The 13890-nt window shown below is 44.8% G+C and overlaps 1 protein-coding gene across 3 annotated transcripts in view; it reads left to right on the top strand.

Annotated features, from left to right (window-relative positions):
• The window catches only part of BID (BH3 interacting domain death agonist), a 35525-nt gene that overhangs the window by 4180 nt on the left and 17455 nt on the right, over positions 1-13890 (top strand). Inside the window, exon 1 of one of the 3 annotated variants that reach the window (XM_032789349.2) lies at positions 6318-6369. The exons of the other annotated variants lie outside the window; for them this stretch is intronic. The gene's annotated coding sequence lies outside the window, so the exon portion shown is untranslated. Of the gene's footprint in view, positions 1-6317; positions 6370-13890 lie in introns of those variants that run through there. 3 annotated transcript variants of the gene reach the window in all.

Genomic DNA, 13890 nt, shown 5'->3' with positions numbered 1-13890 from the left:
GATTGCAGGGCACCATGGTTTCAGGTTGGCACAATGGCACGTTTCACAAACAGTAATGTTAATGTGAGTTAGTCAATTAAAAAAAAAGAGTGGGCTCGTGGTCAGGGCCGGATTAACGCAGGGGCTTTAGGGGCTGCAGCCCAGGACCTCAGGCTAAGGAGGGCCCTGCCAAAATAAATCCATAATTATATACAACTTGGTGGTCAGCAGCCTGGCGATTGTAATCGACTGGTCGATCGTGGATCCTCTGCCAGTCAATCCTGTGGTTGGATCAGTGTGAGTGTGCTCCCTTTGAGATCAGTGGTGCTTAGCACCGGGTTTTGCCTGCCCATGTCCATCTGATTGCCACTGTGGGAACTTTGGTTCCTTCTCTTTCTTCTAGTCTTTTTCATTTCACTTCCATTTTCTTTCCCTGAAATTGTTAAAGCTTCTCTGTAAGGAGCCGTTTCTGTGTCTGACTTTTGCCTTCTTGTCTCTCTCATGTTGAAAATTTTTCTCTCTTGGGATTGTTTTCCCTCTAATTTTCTTCTTTCTCTCTGCTCTATTTTTTTTCTTTTCCTGTGCTTCAGCTCTTGTCATTTTTCTTTCCTTTACTTTATGTTTTCCAGTCTCTTACCTTCATTCTGGAAAATCTGTCTCTACCTATGAATGTTCTCCTCCACTCTCCCCTAGTCTTCCTCCTCCCTGCTGCTCCCAGTCTTTGCCTCTTACCCATCCCCTCTCTCTCTCTGATTATGCCTCCTGATCTTTTCCTCTCGTCTGTTTTCTTGAGGCTCAGTCAAACTGTCCTCTTTCTTCTTCATCCCTCTGCCACGGCCAGATTGCCCCTCTCCTGTTCAGCTTTACTGAGATTGTCCCTGCAAGACCCTTTGCTGCTGCCCTGGTGAGAATTACACAGTGCTTCCCTTAGCCTTCCTTCTGGTGTTCTCTGGGTAGGATCTTTATGGAGGGAGGAGGAAGAGATTAATCCTGTAGCAAAACTAGGAAACTCCTTCCTGATTGGTGGTTGACTGCTTCTGCCAAAGGTCCCGTTTCTGGATTTCTGTGGCCATGATTGCATTCAAGTTCACATCAGAGGAATCCAGGAATGGCACCTCCAATAAAAGAATAAAAATCAGACAGTCTGCAGGCTTGGAGCTTATGCTGGCTCTCACTGGGTTTCCCTATATCAGGAGTTACATGATTGTATAGTGCATCACCATATTAAATCAGGGCACTTCTTTTTCCGCTCAGGGTCTGGCCTTTCCTGATCGATTGTAAATTCAGTTGTAAATTCAGCTGTTTTTTTTTTACTCATCAGGCGCAGCATGCAGACAGACGCTGATGCTGCAATTACAATGTTAAATAATACATTTGAGTGTGTCTGGATGGGGTTTGGGGAGGAGAGATGCTTGGTGTGGTGGAGGGTGACAGCAGGACAGTGGGAACAAGAGGGAATTGAGTGAGCAAGCGCTCTTCCAGACGAGGGCTTTTTAGTGTGTGCATGGAATATATTTAACTGTCCCTACATGAACTGATGGTGGGTTTTGAACCTGGGACAGTCAAAGTACAAGAACCTACAGCTTGAGCTTTAGGATGAGGTCCTCTATATAATGGTTGTAGCAGACTCATGTGTAACCTCTGTAGAGCCAATCAAAATGTTTTTTAACAAAATGACTTCTTTTGATGACAAGTTTTTGCAAAAGATGTCCATCTTTGTTGAAAATGTTTTGGTTTCCTGCAGTCAATATTTCAAAAATTTCATCTGCCAATTTTTCATCAAAAAATGAAGAAAAGGAAAAAAAACTTTCAAGGGAATCAACAAAAAGTGTTTTTGTTTTTTTGTTGTTGTTTTTTATGGGAAAAGAAATAATATTCTGTCCAGCTCTCTACTGCTTAGCTGAAGGAGCTGCTGGTGGGGCAGAGGGAATGTATTTTATAAAAAGATGTGTCCATAATAACTAAGTATCTACATGACTTTTTGTAGCCCATTGTCTGCCCAGCCTCCTATTTCCCCCACCTGTTGCCTGTAACTATCACTTGCTCCATTGTGTCTACTGTTGTTGTTAATCATATTTATTATGCCTAGGGACCAACCCAGAATGGGGCTCCATTTTGCTAGATGCTGTATAGTTTGCATCATCAGATTGCAAACTCTTTAGGACAGGTTTTATGTTGTCATGTGCGCAGTTTCCCACACACTGAGCTCTACGCTGAGCTTAAAAGCATGCACATGTTTAGGACTTCAGTGTGGTTTGTACTGAAAAGTGACTATATAAAAACATCACCTTCTCACTCCATTGTTCCTGTCTGTGGATATAAATCTGTTGTATTTAGCCATAAAAATGATTTTTTCCCCTGCTTTTTACTTGTTATCCCAGCTGGAGCCAGCACAACTGAGAGGGTGAATTGATTTCCATTCCTCCTTGAGCATTGTCAGGACAACTGTTCCGAGCAGTTTGGAAAGCCCACTGAAGGCAACTGGGGCTGCACAGGGCAGAAACTCTGTTACTGGCAATGAGGCCTGTTGTGCATAGGAATAGGGTAGCATCCATTTAAATGGTGTGTGAGGTCTCTAGTGTTGCTCACCATGTTCTCTTTTAATAACCTTCAGAAATCATCATGCAGCAGCGTGTATGTATGTAGCTAGGCCTGGCATGTTTGTGTCTTTTTAGTAAGCATCGTTATTTGAGACCCAACTGTGCCCATGTTCCCTCATACTGTTTACTTTTATGTAAACAGATGATAGTGTGTAAGAAAATGAACCCAGCTTGATTCTTGCATCTCAGTATGAGTTTGAAGGGCTGATAGTTCAAATATTTTTTAAGAGAGTGAGCACATTTGACCTGGAATCAGCAAGACACAGAGCTAAGAATCACACAATACCATTTTCAGAGACCTTTCCTGGACAGAATGGCACTTTAAAGTCACAGAATTGTATGTGACACTCTTGAGTGCGTGATGCTATGTTGTACTGCAGTGGTGGGCAACCTGCGGCCTGTCAGGGTAATCCACTGGCGGGCTGCGAGACAGTTTGTTTACATTGACTGCCTGCAGGCATGGCTCCCCATAGTTCCCAGTGACCATGGTTCACCATTCCTTGCCAATGGGAGTGGTGGCCAGCACATCCCTGAAGCCCATGCCGCTTCCCACAGCTCCCATTGGCTGGGAACAGCGAACCATGGCCACTGGGAGCTGCAGGCAGCCGTGCCTGTGGACAGTCAATGTAAACAAACTGTCTCGCTGCCCACCAGCAGAGTGTGTGCCTATGCGAAAGAGTAATAGCATAAACATTAGCACTTTGTATATGCAGTCAACCCAAGAATTGCTCTAATGTCTGCATGAATAGCAGGTCACAGGTGTGAGATCATGGACTCTGCAGGAACGTTCTGAGAGATTCCTACTCTCCCCACTTAGCTGTCAGAGTGAGCTAACCCCCCAGTGGGGAGTCAGCTTGATGGGTGACTTCCTTTTCTCAAGTGAATTATGAAGAAACAGCTCATTTGCAGTCAGTTCATTTCCATGTAATAGGTGTTTCCTCAGACAAAGATCTGAAATTGCTGACAAATCCAGCACTTGGTGGTGATGATTTCTTTGCATAGCACCTCCCACTGATTATCTCAATGGACTGTGCCTTAATTGTCCAATAGGCTGTAAGGGATTTGGGGCAGGGATAGTCTGACCTTTTGAGTCTTGCACAGAGCCAAGCATGTATTAATATTGCTTAGAAGGAAGCTATCGTTAAAGCTTGACCTAAACTGCAAAATTCATACTGAACTCCCTTAAGTTTGGGGAAGTTCAGCTCTAGAGTTTTGGTTTAGATTTGATTCTAGCTGTAACTTATTTTATTCATAAGTATAAGCATGAGCAAGAGAAGACGAAGGACACTGGAGGTCCTCTGCTTAGCAGGGAAGGAGAGCTAATAACTGATGACATCAAGAAGGCTGAGGTATTTAATGCCTATTTTGCTTCAGTCTTCACTAAAAAGGTAAATTGTGACCAGATACTTAACACAATTAACAACAAGGGGAAAAGAATGAAAGCCAGAATAGGGAAAGACCAACTAAAATACTATTTTGATAAATTAGATGTGTTCAGGTCATCAGGGCCTGATGAAATTCATTCTAGAGAACTTAAGGAATAAGCTGAAGCAATCTTGGAATTGTTAGCAATTATTTTTGAGAACTCATGGAGGACATGTGAGATCCCAGAGAACTAGAGAAGGGCAAATACCGTATCTGTCTTTAAAAGGGGGAATAAAGAGGACCTGGAGAATTACAGACCAGTCAATCTAACTTTGATAACTGTAAAGATACTGGAATAAATTATTAAATAATCAATTTGTAAGCCTCTAAGATTACAAATAATAGCCAGTAGTCAAGAACAAATCATGCTATACCAACCAATATCCTTCTTTGACAGGGGGGCTATCTTATAGACTTAGTAAAATCAAGATATAGCACGTCTTTTGTTGCTGTACCACATTACATTCTCCTAAGCAAACTAGGGAAATGTTGTCTAGATGAAATCACTGTAAGTGGGGGATGCAAAAATGGTTGAAAAACCATACTCAAAGAATAGTTATCAATGGTTTGCTGTCAAGCTGGGGGGACACAGTGAGGTCCTGTAGGGGTATCTTCATTCATGTCTTGGATAACAGAATGGAGAGTATGCTTATCAAACTTGCGTATGATGCCAAACTGGCAGAGACTGCAAGCACTTTGGAGGGCACGATTAGAATTCAAAATGAGCTTGACAAACTGGAGAATTGGTCTGAAATCTACAAGAAGAAATTCAGTGAAGACAAGTGTAACATACTACACTTAGGAAGGAATATCAAATGCACAGCTACAAAATAAGGAACAACTGGCTAGGCAGTAGTACTGCAGGAGAGAGATCTGGGTGTTATAATGGATTACAAATTGAATATGAATCAACGTGATGCAGATGCAGAAAAGGCTAATATTATTCTGGGGTCTGTTAACAGGAGTGTCATTTGTAAGACACCAGAGGTAATTGTCGTGCTCTACTCAACACTGGTGAGACCTCAGCTGGAGTACTTTCTCCAGTTCTGGGTGCTACACTTTAAGAAAGATGTGGACAAATTGGAGGGGGTCCAGAGGAGAACAACAAAAATGATAAAAAGTTTAGTAAACCTGACCTATGAGAAAAGGTTTAAAAAATGGGCATGTTTAGTCTTGACTGAGGAGGGACCTGATGAGCCTTCAGCTGTGTTAAGGGCTGTTATAAAGAGGATGGTGATCAGTTCTCTGTGTCCACTGGAGGCAGGGCAAGAAGTAATGGGCTTAATCCTCAGTAAGTGAGATTTTAGGTTAGATATTAGGAAAAACTTTCTAACTATAAGGGTAGTGAAGTACTGAAATAGACTTGCAAGGGAGGTTGCGGAATCCTCATCACTGAAGGTTTCTAACAACGGGTTACACACACACCTTTCAGGGATGGTCTAGGTTTACTTGGTCCTGCTGCAGTGCAGGGGGCTGAATTAGATGTCCCTTCAAGGTCCATTGCAGCCCTGCAAGTCTGTGATTCTATGTATTTGCTTCAGAGTGTAGCGAGAAAGTCGCTGCCCCAAAAATTTTTCAGTTGTGGTTTGGACAAAGAACATGACGTGAGAGAGAGTGGTTATGGGAAGGAGGGGGTTAAAGATAAATCATAGATTGGGTCATACAGTGAACGTACAGTAGGATTTTGTGTCTGAAAATTATATTTCTTCAGGCTAGAGTTGAGGAAATGCTGCTGCTTGCAGCAAATTGTGATATGGGATGCTGCTGTTCTCACTGTTGCTTTTCCTACTCCAAGGACAGTGTGTAAAAATGGTTCAGCTTTGTACCCCACCCCAGGCCTTGCTGAGCTTGCCTAAATTGCTTCCTCCACTCTTCCTGGGGTGCTCGCTGAACAGCACAGCAAAATTTTTACAGTGCTGTATGTGAACTCCCCTCTTTGCCCCACTTTCCAGGGCTCCTCTGAGAGTCTCCCTCTTTCTTCTTAGATTAGTCTGTGTCACGTTGAACTAATAAGAGCGTAGGCCTTTGGCACTTGTGTGAAGCTGTTCCTGAGTCCAGTGGTAAGAGCTGCCTTGGACAATGAGTCCTGTTCCAGACTCAGCTATCTGGTCTCTCCAGTTCCTCTCCCTAGGCCTGATCCAACACAAATTGAAGTAAATGGAGAGGCCCTTTGATTACAATGGGCACTAGATCCAGCCCTGTGTGAACAGGAGGAAGAGGTTACAGGTATCAGTAAGACACGAAAATGTTTCCACTCTCGCTAAAACAGGCTGTTCTCATTATGGTTTTAAATCATTTTCCCCTGTAGGACCCCCTGCTTCCCTTCACCCCAGAACCTACAATCAAAGCCTTTGCCCAGCATCAGGTGAGATGCTAAGGGGCATCTGATTCTGTGGATGCATAAGTGACTGCAAGCTTCACCTTGTGCCTTATTTCTGACCCCCGGAACAAGAAGACCGATAGACCGTTCCTAACACTGTGCATGCTACAGTTACCTAGGGCAATCATTCTTGCAGTACCCAGACTGCTCATGTAGCACGACCCAGTGGGCTGCCCAGTCTAGTGTCACTTCTACTCCGTCTCTAATTTTTAAGGGAGGAAATGTATTTTAGGTAAATCTGCCCCTGAGATCTTGGACTGAAGGTTTTGGGGAGATATATTGTACCTTCTGAAAACAAATTCCTTTGAACTCTGTAGCCGCTAGTCTAGTGCTTCACAGCTGAGCTGCCTTTGCTGAAGCAAGTCCACGTGGGACAGCTGATCACAGAGCTTTGGGGTTTCACATCCATTTTCTGGGCCCTACAGTACTCAGAAGCTGTTTGCATTTCCTGACACTGATAAGTCGAATCTGAAAGTGAAATGCCATCTGGGTCTTTTACGTACAGTCATGTTTCCTCCCTAGTGAACCTAGACTTTAGATTACCACGTCATTCTCTGCCTCTTAGTTGGGGGAAGGGGAAGCTGCTTCCACTGAGTCTGTAGCGATGTCAGCTGGAATATAGGGAGGGAGGGAGAAGTAGTGTATGTTATGTTGTGAAACTATATGAAAATCTGCCTGTTGCCATAACCATAACAGATGCAGATTCCAGGAAGATGTTCCTCAAAAACCCAACCAAGTAATCCCCTGAGTCAGACAGCAAACCTCCTGAGTCAGTTCTTTGGAAACCAGAGATTTCCCCGTTCGTAAATTCTTGTCTAAAGCAATTTGAAAGAGATGCTCCTCTCCCGAGAAGGCATACGTCAAGAGAGACAGCTAAATAGTCAAGAATGTCAGAAGTCACAAGCGATTTTGGATGACTCAATTTTTGGGTGCCCAATTTGAGGCACTTTAAAGAGGCCTGATTTCCAGGAAGTGCTGAGCACCCACCCTCTGAAAATCAAGGCCCTTTAAGGTGTGTCAAGTCATGGTCCCAAGATTATGAATCACTCTTGATAATTTTGGCCTTCGAATTTATTTGGTACCCTTGTTAAACTTTTTTTTGGGGGGGGGGAGGAGGAGGCGGGGGGGATTGTTGCAAAACAGGACTAGAGACAGGACAGCGAGGCACTGGGTTATCATACCGCACAGTACATTTAGGTTAAACATAGGGCGAATCTTTTTCCATGTGTGGAACATCTTGTTGACTTGTCCATACTAATAGATCATTTCCTACCTGAAGGAAGTGGATGTGTTAGCTCTTAGGAGGTTTGTAATTATACTGCGTTAGTATTTGGGAAAAGTCCATTGGAAACATTTAAAATGAAAGCTCATGTTTCAGAGAAGCTGCCAGATGTGGAGATGACTGGTCTGGAAACAAGAACACAGCCTGTGGTGTGACTTCTGTGAAGTCTTGTCTCTGTGTTCATGCCTGAAACCCCTCTGCTTGTTCAGTCTGTGGTGAATGATTCTGACTCTAGACAGGCGGGCAGGTCCGGCTTGAATAATTCTGCTGACCAACTGGCTGGAGTTTGGTTCTCTTGATAGGGAATTACTATGCACACTGAACTGTGGAGAAGCTGATCAGGCCTCTGCGAGCTTAATTTCAGTAGGCTGCTTTGATCATATCCCCCTAAAAACATTCTCTCTCCTAACATAGGCGCTTTGGATGATCCAGATTGTTTCAGCATTCAGATGCTCACATTATGAGCTAAGCATCCCGGGCTTTTTCTGTAGCTGTTCCTTTAGAAAGCATTTGAGATATCTCTAGTGTTTCTGTATGGATCTGGGCCAGATATTCTTTCCCAGATATATGATCTGATGGTAACCTAAGCCAGAGGGCATGGCTGCTACGAATGGCAGAATGTTGGCCTAGCTCTTCTGGCAAAATCTACCTTCTGGTTCTGATAATTGCCCTGGGGACTGTAAGTCACCAGAGTCAGGCAAGGAGGACCTTAGTTTCACCCCTGCTCCGGATCTGGTGGTCTCCTGCTCAGTGACTGTGGACAAGTGATGATATGGAATAGAATCCCTCACACCTTTCCAGCCCAGTGCTTCCAAGAGACCCTTGGTGACAATAGATAACTTTTCTGGGTAAATGTGCGAGAGAACCCATAGGCTGTCAATACTAAAATAGAGTGTGTGCCTGGAGTTAAAGCGGGCTTCAGAGAGAGGATTTGCCAAAACTTCTTTTTAACTGGGGGATGATCTCCCAAATGGCCCAGTGAATAAAGCATATTACTGGGGTTTAGGAGATCTGGGTTCTATTCCCAGCTAAGTCACCTGCTATGACCTCAAGTCACTTGCTGTACTTTTTGGTGCCTCAGTTTACCCATCTATAAAATGAAGATAACGATGCCTAGCCATCTTTTGAATTTCTGAGGTGTGTGTATGAAAAATGCAATATTTAGTGGCCTGAATTTCAAAGGTTATGGGTACCTGTAGCTGCCTTTGAAGTGAATGGGAGCTGGGGTGCTCAGTATCACTGTATTTCAAGCCAATAACTGTAATATTAACTAGATTGCAGCAGTCCATTGACACAATGTGGAACTCGTTGTTAAGGGATGTGAACGCCAAAACTATAACAGGGTTCAAAAAAGAGCTAGATAAGTTCATGGAGGATAGGTACCCCATGCTCTGTGTGACTCTACCTTCTGATTGCCAGAAGCGGTGAGTGGGCGATGGGATGGATCACTCGATTACCTGTTCTGTTCATTCCTTCAGGAATCCCTGGCATTGGCCACTGTCAGAAGACGGGATACTGGGCTAGATGGGCCTTTGATCTGACTCAGTATGGCTGCTTTTATGTTCTTAATGTCACAAAGCAACGCAGATACAAATGCACAGAATAATTGTTTCTGCCCACACTCCACCTATCCTTTACCTCCTGGCTTCTAGGCTGGGGGTGGCCTGTCTCTGTTCCTTCCTCTTTCCTTAAGCTGGGATCAGATCTTTTTCTTTGAGATCATTGGTCCTAGACCGGTGCTTGGCAAACTCTGATGGCCTTGTAGGCACTATATTAGTTTGCCTATGTGTTCTTCTGTCAGTAGCAGGTTCAGAGAGGGGGGACCATATAAACACCAATGTCACTCCATTTATTAAAATAACTGCCTCAATATTGTGCTTCATTAAATCACTTGCTGCATCTGTGAAACTTAAATAAAAGTTATATGCACCTGTGCTGTGATCTAGGGCCCTGCATAGGATTATTCTTTAATTCCACTCCTGTTATTATAGCAGCAGGTTCTGTGGAACCCATGGGATCCCAGACCCACTGCATGACTCTACATAAGTCCCACACAGGGCTCTACCTTGATCCTTTCTCCATGCAAAGTCTGAGGTGCCCCAGCTGCAAAGGCTGCTCCTCTTTCCACATTCAAAAGGAGCCCTATGAAGTAAACTTAAGCAAAATATCAGACTTGAGCCAAGATTTGAAAAAAGAGATACCTAAAATTAGGCTCCTACGCCCATGTTTAGGCATCTAGAGGTGCTATTTTTAAAAATGCCAGCTTGACTTAGGAGCTTGTGGTCCTTTATGTAAATTTGAATTTTCTTGTGGGGGTGGGGAAGAAGTCTGATATTTTCTCCTGATTATTTTGGGCCATTGTAGCACCTCTTGAACATGGGACAGGGACTGCTTCCGACAGCCAAAGCAGCATGGCACTCCAGTGCCTTGGTGATGGATGGCGTTCAGTTTGCTGATGTTGACGTGCATGTGTGTATGTATCCGGAGTAGTCCCTGATGTTAGTTAGAAGTCCCTGGAATAAAGAACCTGTTAGCGCTACAGTGCTATTGCTCACTCCGAATTCGGGCATGTAACACTTTGGCAGTGAGAATGGCTGTGCTCCCACTGACTTTTCTCCTCTCCTCAGCAATTTATCTTGCCCTGATGGCTGAACCTATGGTGCTTGCTATGTAAATCACTCTCCATATATTTGTGGATTGCTTTCGGGGTCCAGCAAGTAGGGCTCCAGAGAGATGGGGTCTGTTCTTGGCTTTGCCGCTGACCTTTCAGGTGACTTCGGGCAAGTCGCTTCCCTTGTGTTTCCCCCATTTATAAAATGGGGGTAATACTTCCCTTTCTCCCCAAAGAACTTTGAGGTTTACAGATGAAAAGTGCTAGATAAGAGCTAAGTTTCATTCTTGTTAACGATGGCGACATCCCTGTTGCCAGGCAGTGAGCTTAGCTCTGACCCTGGCTGGCAATGGAAGGCCAACGTACACTTCATGCACTTCCCTTTCCTGATGACTTACAGGCTAGTGCAGTTTCCGTTCTAGAGAATTTCTTCATGCTGAAGTGAAAGAGGCTGTAGAAAGATAAGCATCTCGACAGTGCACCAAAAAAGCAGCTGATGTTCCTGACTGACACATTGTTTCTATCCAGGGGATTGTTTCTCTGTTTGTATGTGTTGTATCTCAGGCCACGTCTACACTACGGGATAATATCGAATTAGCTAAAATCGGTTTTATAAAACTGATATTATAAATTCGATTTCATGCGGCCACACTAGGCACAGTAATTCGGCGTTGTGTGTCCATGGTCCGAGGCTAACGTCCGATTTCTGAAGCGTTGCATTGTGGGTAGCTCTTCCGTAGCTATCCCATAGTTCCCGCAGTCTCCCCCGCCCCTTGGAATTCTGGGTTGAATCATTATTGTCGCGGGTGGTTCTGGGTAAATGTCATCAGTCATTCCTTCCTCCGGGAAAAACATCAGCTGACAATCCTTTCGCGCCATTTTTCCCTGGATTGCCCTGGCAGACGCCATAGCACGGCAACCATGGAGCCCGTTCAGCTTTTTTTTTTTTTCCCGGCACCGTATGTGTACTGGATGCCGCGAAGAGAGAAGGCGATACTCCAGCGCTACACAGCAGCATTCACTTGCTTTTGCAATGATAGCAGAGATGGTTACCGGTCCGTTCTGTACCGTCTACTGCCGGAGAAAACTGGCAATGAGATGACGGTTATCTCTCCCCTCTGTACTGTCCGCTGCTATCATGAGTGCCCCTGGCTGAAATCGGCCGGGGGCGCAACGCAAAAGCAAAATTGGGATTGACTCACTTGGGACTGAGTCAATCCCTCCCTTATGGTTTCTAAAAAATAGAGTCAGTCCTGCCTAGAATAAGGGGCAAGTGTATTAGAGGACCAGTGTATCAGAGCACAGCTGCTCCGTGTCAGTATTCACAGGGGGTGCCCCTGCAACAACCCCACCCATGTTGCTTCCCTCCTCCCCCCAACCTTCCTGGCTACCGTGGCAGTGTCCCCCCCCCCCCATTTGTGTCATGAAGTTATAAAGAATGCAGGAATAAAACAGAGACTTGTTAGTGAGATAAAATGAGGGGGAGGCAGCCTCCGAGGGCTATGACAGTCCAGGCAGTACAGAATCTTTTCTTTACACAGAAAGGGAGGGGGCTGATGAAGCTCAGCCCCCAGTTGCTATGATGAAGACGGTTACCAGCCATTCTGTACCATCTACTGGGAGTAACTGGGAGTCATTCCCATTTTTACCCAGGCACCCTGGGCCAGCCTCACCTGAGGCCAGCCAGGAGCACTCACGGGCTGATGGCGATGAGGATATCAGTCATATTGTACCATCTACCACCGGGGAGGGGGAGAGGAGCGGATACTGCTCTTCACTGCTGCAGCATCGCGTCTACCAGCAGCATTCAGTACACATAGGGTGACATTGAAAGAAGTCAAGAAATGATTTCTTTCCCTTTTCTTTCACATGGTGGGGGGTGGGGGGAACTGAGGAGCTATTCCCTGAACCACGCCAGACACTGTGTTTGAACCTACAGACATTGGGAGCTCAGCCAAGAACGCAAATACTTTTCAGAGACTGCTGTGGACTGTGGGATAGCTGGAGTCCTCAGTACCCCCTCCATCCATGAGCGTCCATTTGAGTCTCTGGCTTCCCGTTACGCTTGTCACGCAGCGCTGTGTATCCTGGAGATTTTTTTTTCAAACGCTTTGGCATTTCGTGTTCTGTAACGGAGCTCTGATACAACAGATTTGTCTCCCCATACAGCGATCAGATCTAGTATCTCCCGTACGGTCGGTCCATGCTGGAGCTCTTTTTGGATTTGAGACTGCATCGCCACCCGTGCTGATCAGAGCTCCATGCTGGGCAAACAGGAAATGTAATTCAAAAGTTCGCGGGGCTTTTCCTGTTTACCTGCCCGCTGCATCCGAGTTCAGATTGCTGTCCAGAACGGTCAGTGGTGTACTGTGGGATACCGCCCACAGGCCAATAACGTCGATTTCCGTCCACACTAACCGTAATCCGATATGTTAATATCGAATTTAGCGCTACTCCTCTCTTCGGGGTGGAGTACAGAAATCGATTTAAAGAACCCTTTATATCGATATAAAGGGCGTTGTAGTGTGGACGGGTACAGCGTTAAATCGATTTAATGCTCTTTAAATCGAGTTAAACGAGTTGTGTAGACCAGGCCTCAGATGTTCCCTCTACCAACTGCCCTAAATTAACCATACCATGCATGCATGAGTGACTACTGCTGGAAAGTGTAGTTGTTTGTCTAGAAAAAGAACCTGGTATAGCTGAGGCTAAAATAATTGCTGACAAGATTGAAGATCATATATGGCCAATTAATTCTCTAATAGTGCAATCTGCAGATCTGCATAGGAGGAGTGGGTGAAATGCTGGTGAACAGATATATACAGCTCATGAGACAGATTCTGTGTTGAGTGTTTTAAGAGATGCAGCACAGAAGGTGACAAGGAGTCCTGTGGCACCTTATGGACTAACAGACGTATTGGAGCATAAGCTTTCGGGGATGAATACCCATGTCTGTTAGTCTATAAGGTGCCACAGGACTCCTTGTCGTTTTTTTACAGATCCAGACTAACACGGCTACCCTCCTGATACTTGAGCACAGAAGGTGTGACCCTGGAGTAGAGTGGATGAAAGTGGCTTTGTATGACTGTTCTTAACTATCTAAATCAGAGGTAGGCAACCTATGGTACGTGTGCTGAAGGCAGCACGCAAGCTGATTTTCAGTGGCACTCACGCTGCCCTGGTCCTGGCCACCGGTCCGGGAGGCTCTGCATTTTAATTTAATTTTAAACGAAGCTTCTTAAACATCTAAATAATCTTATTTACTTTACGTAACAGCAATAGTTTAGTTATATATTGTAGTCTTATAGAAAGAGACCTTCTAAAAACATTAAAATGTATTACTGGCACGCAAAACCTTAAATCAGAGTGAATAAATAAAGACTCGGCACACCACTTCTGAAAGGTTGCCAACCCCTGATCTAAATTATGGGCTGCTGCAAAGCCCCCGGGGAAATATGTTAATTGAGGGCAAACTTCCCCAGGGCTGCCTATGGGTTGCACAGCAGCTGAGAACTTCTATAGCTCTCAGCTTTGTGCTTCTTTCCTTCTGTTTTGCTGGGGCTGCAAGGGGAGCAGCATAAGGGCAATTTATGACCTTTCTTTTGCAGCTCTT

Source organism: Chelonoidis abingdonii, chromosome 1 (genome assembly GCF_003597395.2).
Source record: "Chelonoidis abingdonii isolate Lonesome George chromosome 1, CheloAbing_2.0, whole genome shotgun sequence".
Classification (NCBI taxonomy): Eukaryota; Metazoa; Chordata; order Testudines; family Testudinidae; genus Chelonoidis; species Chelonoidis abingdonii.
The sequence above is the reverse complement of the archived record's forward strand: the minus strand, read 5'-3'. Positions and strand labels throughout refer to the sequence as shown.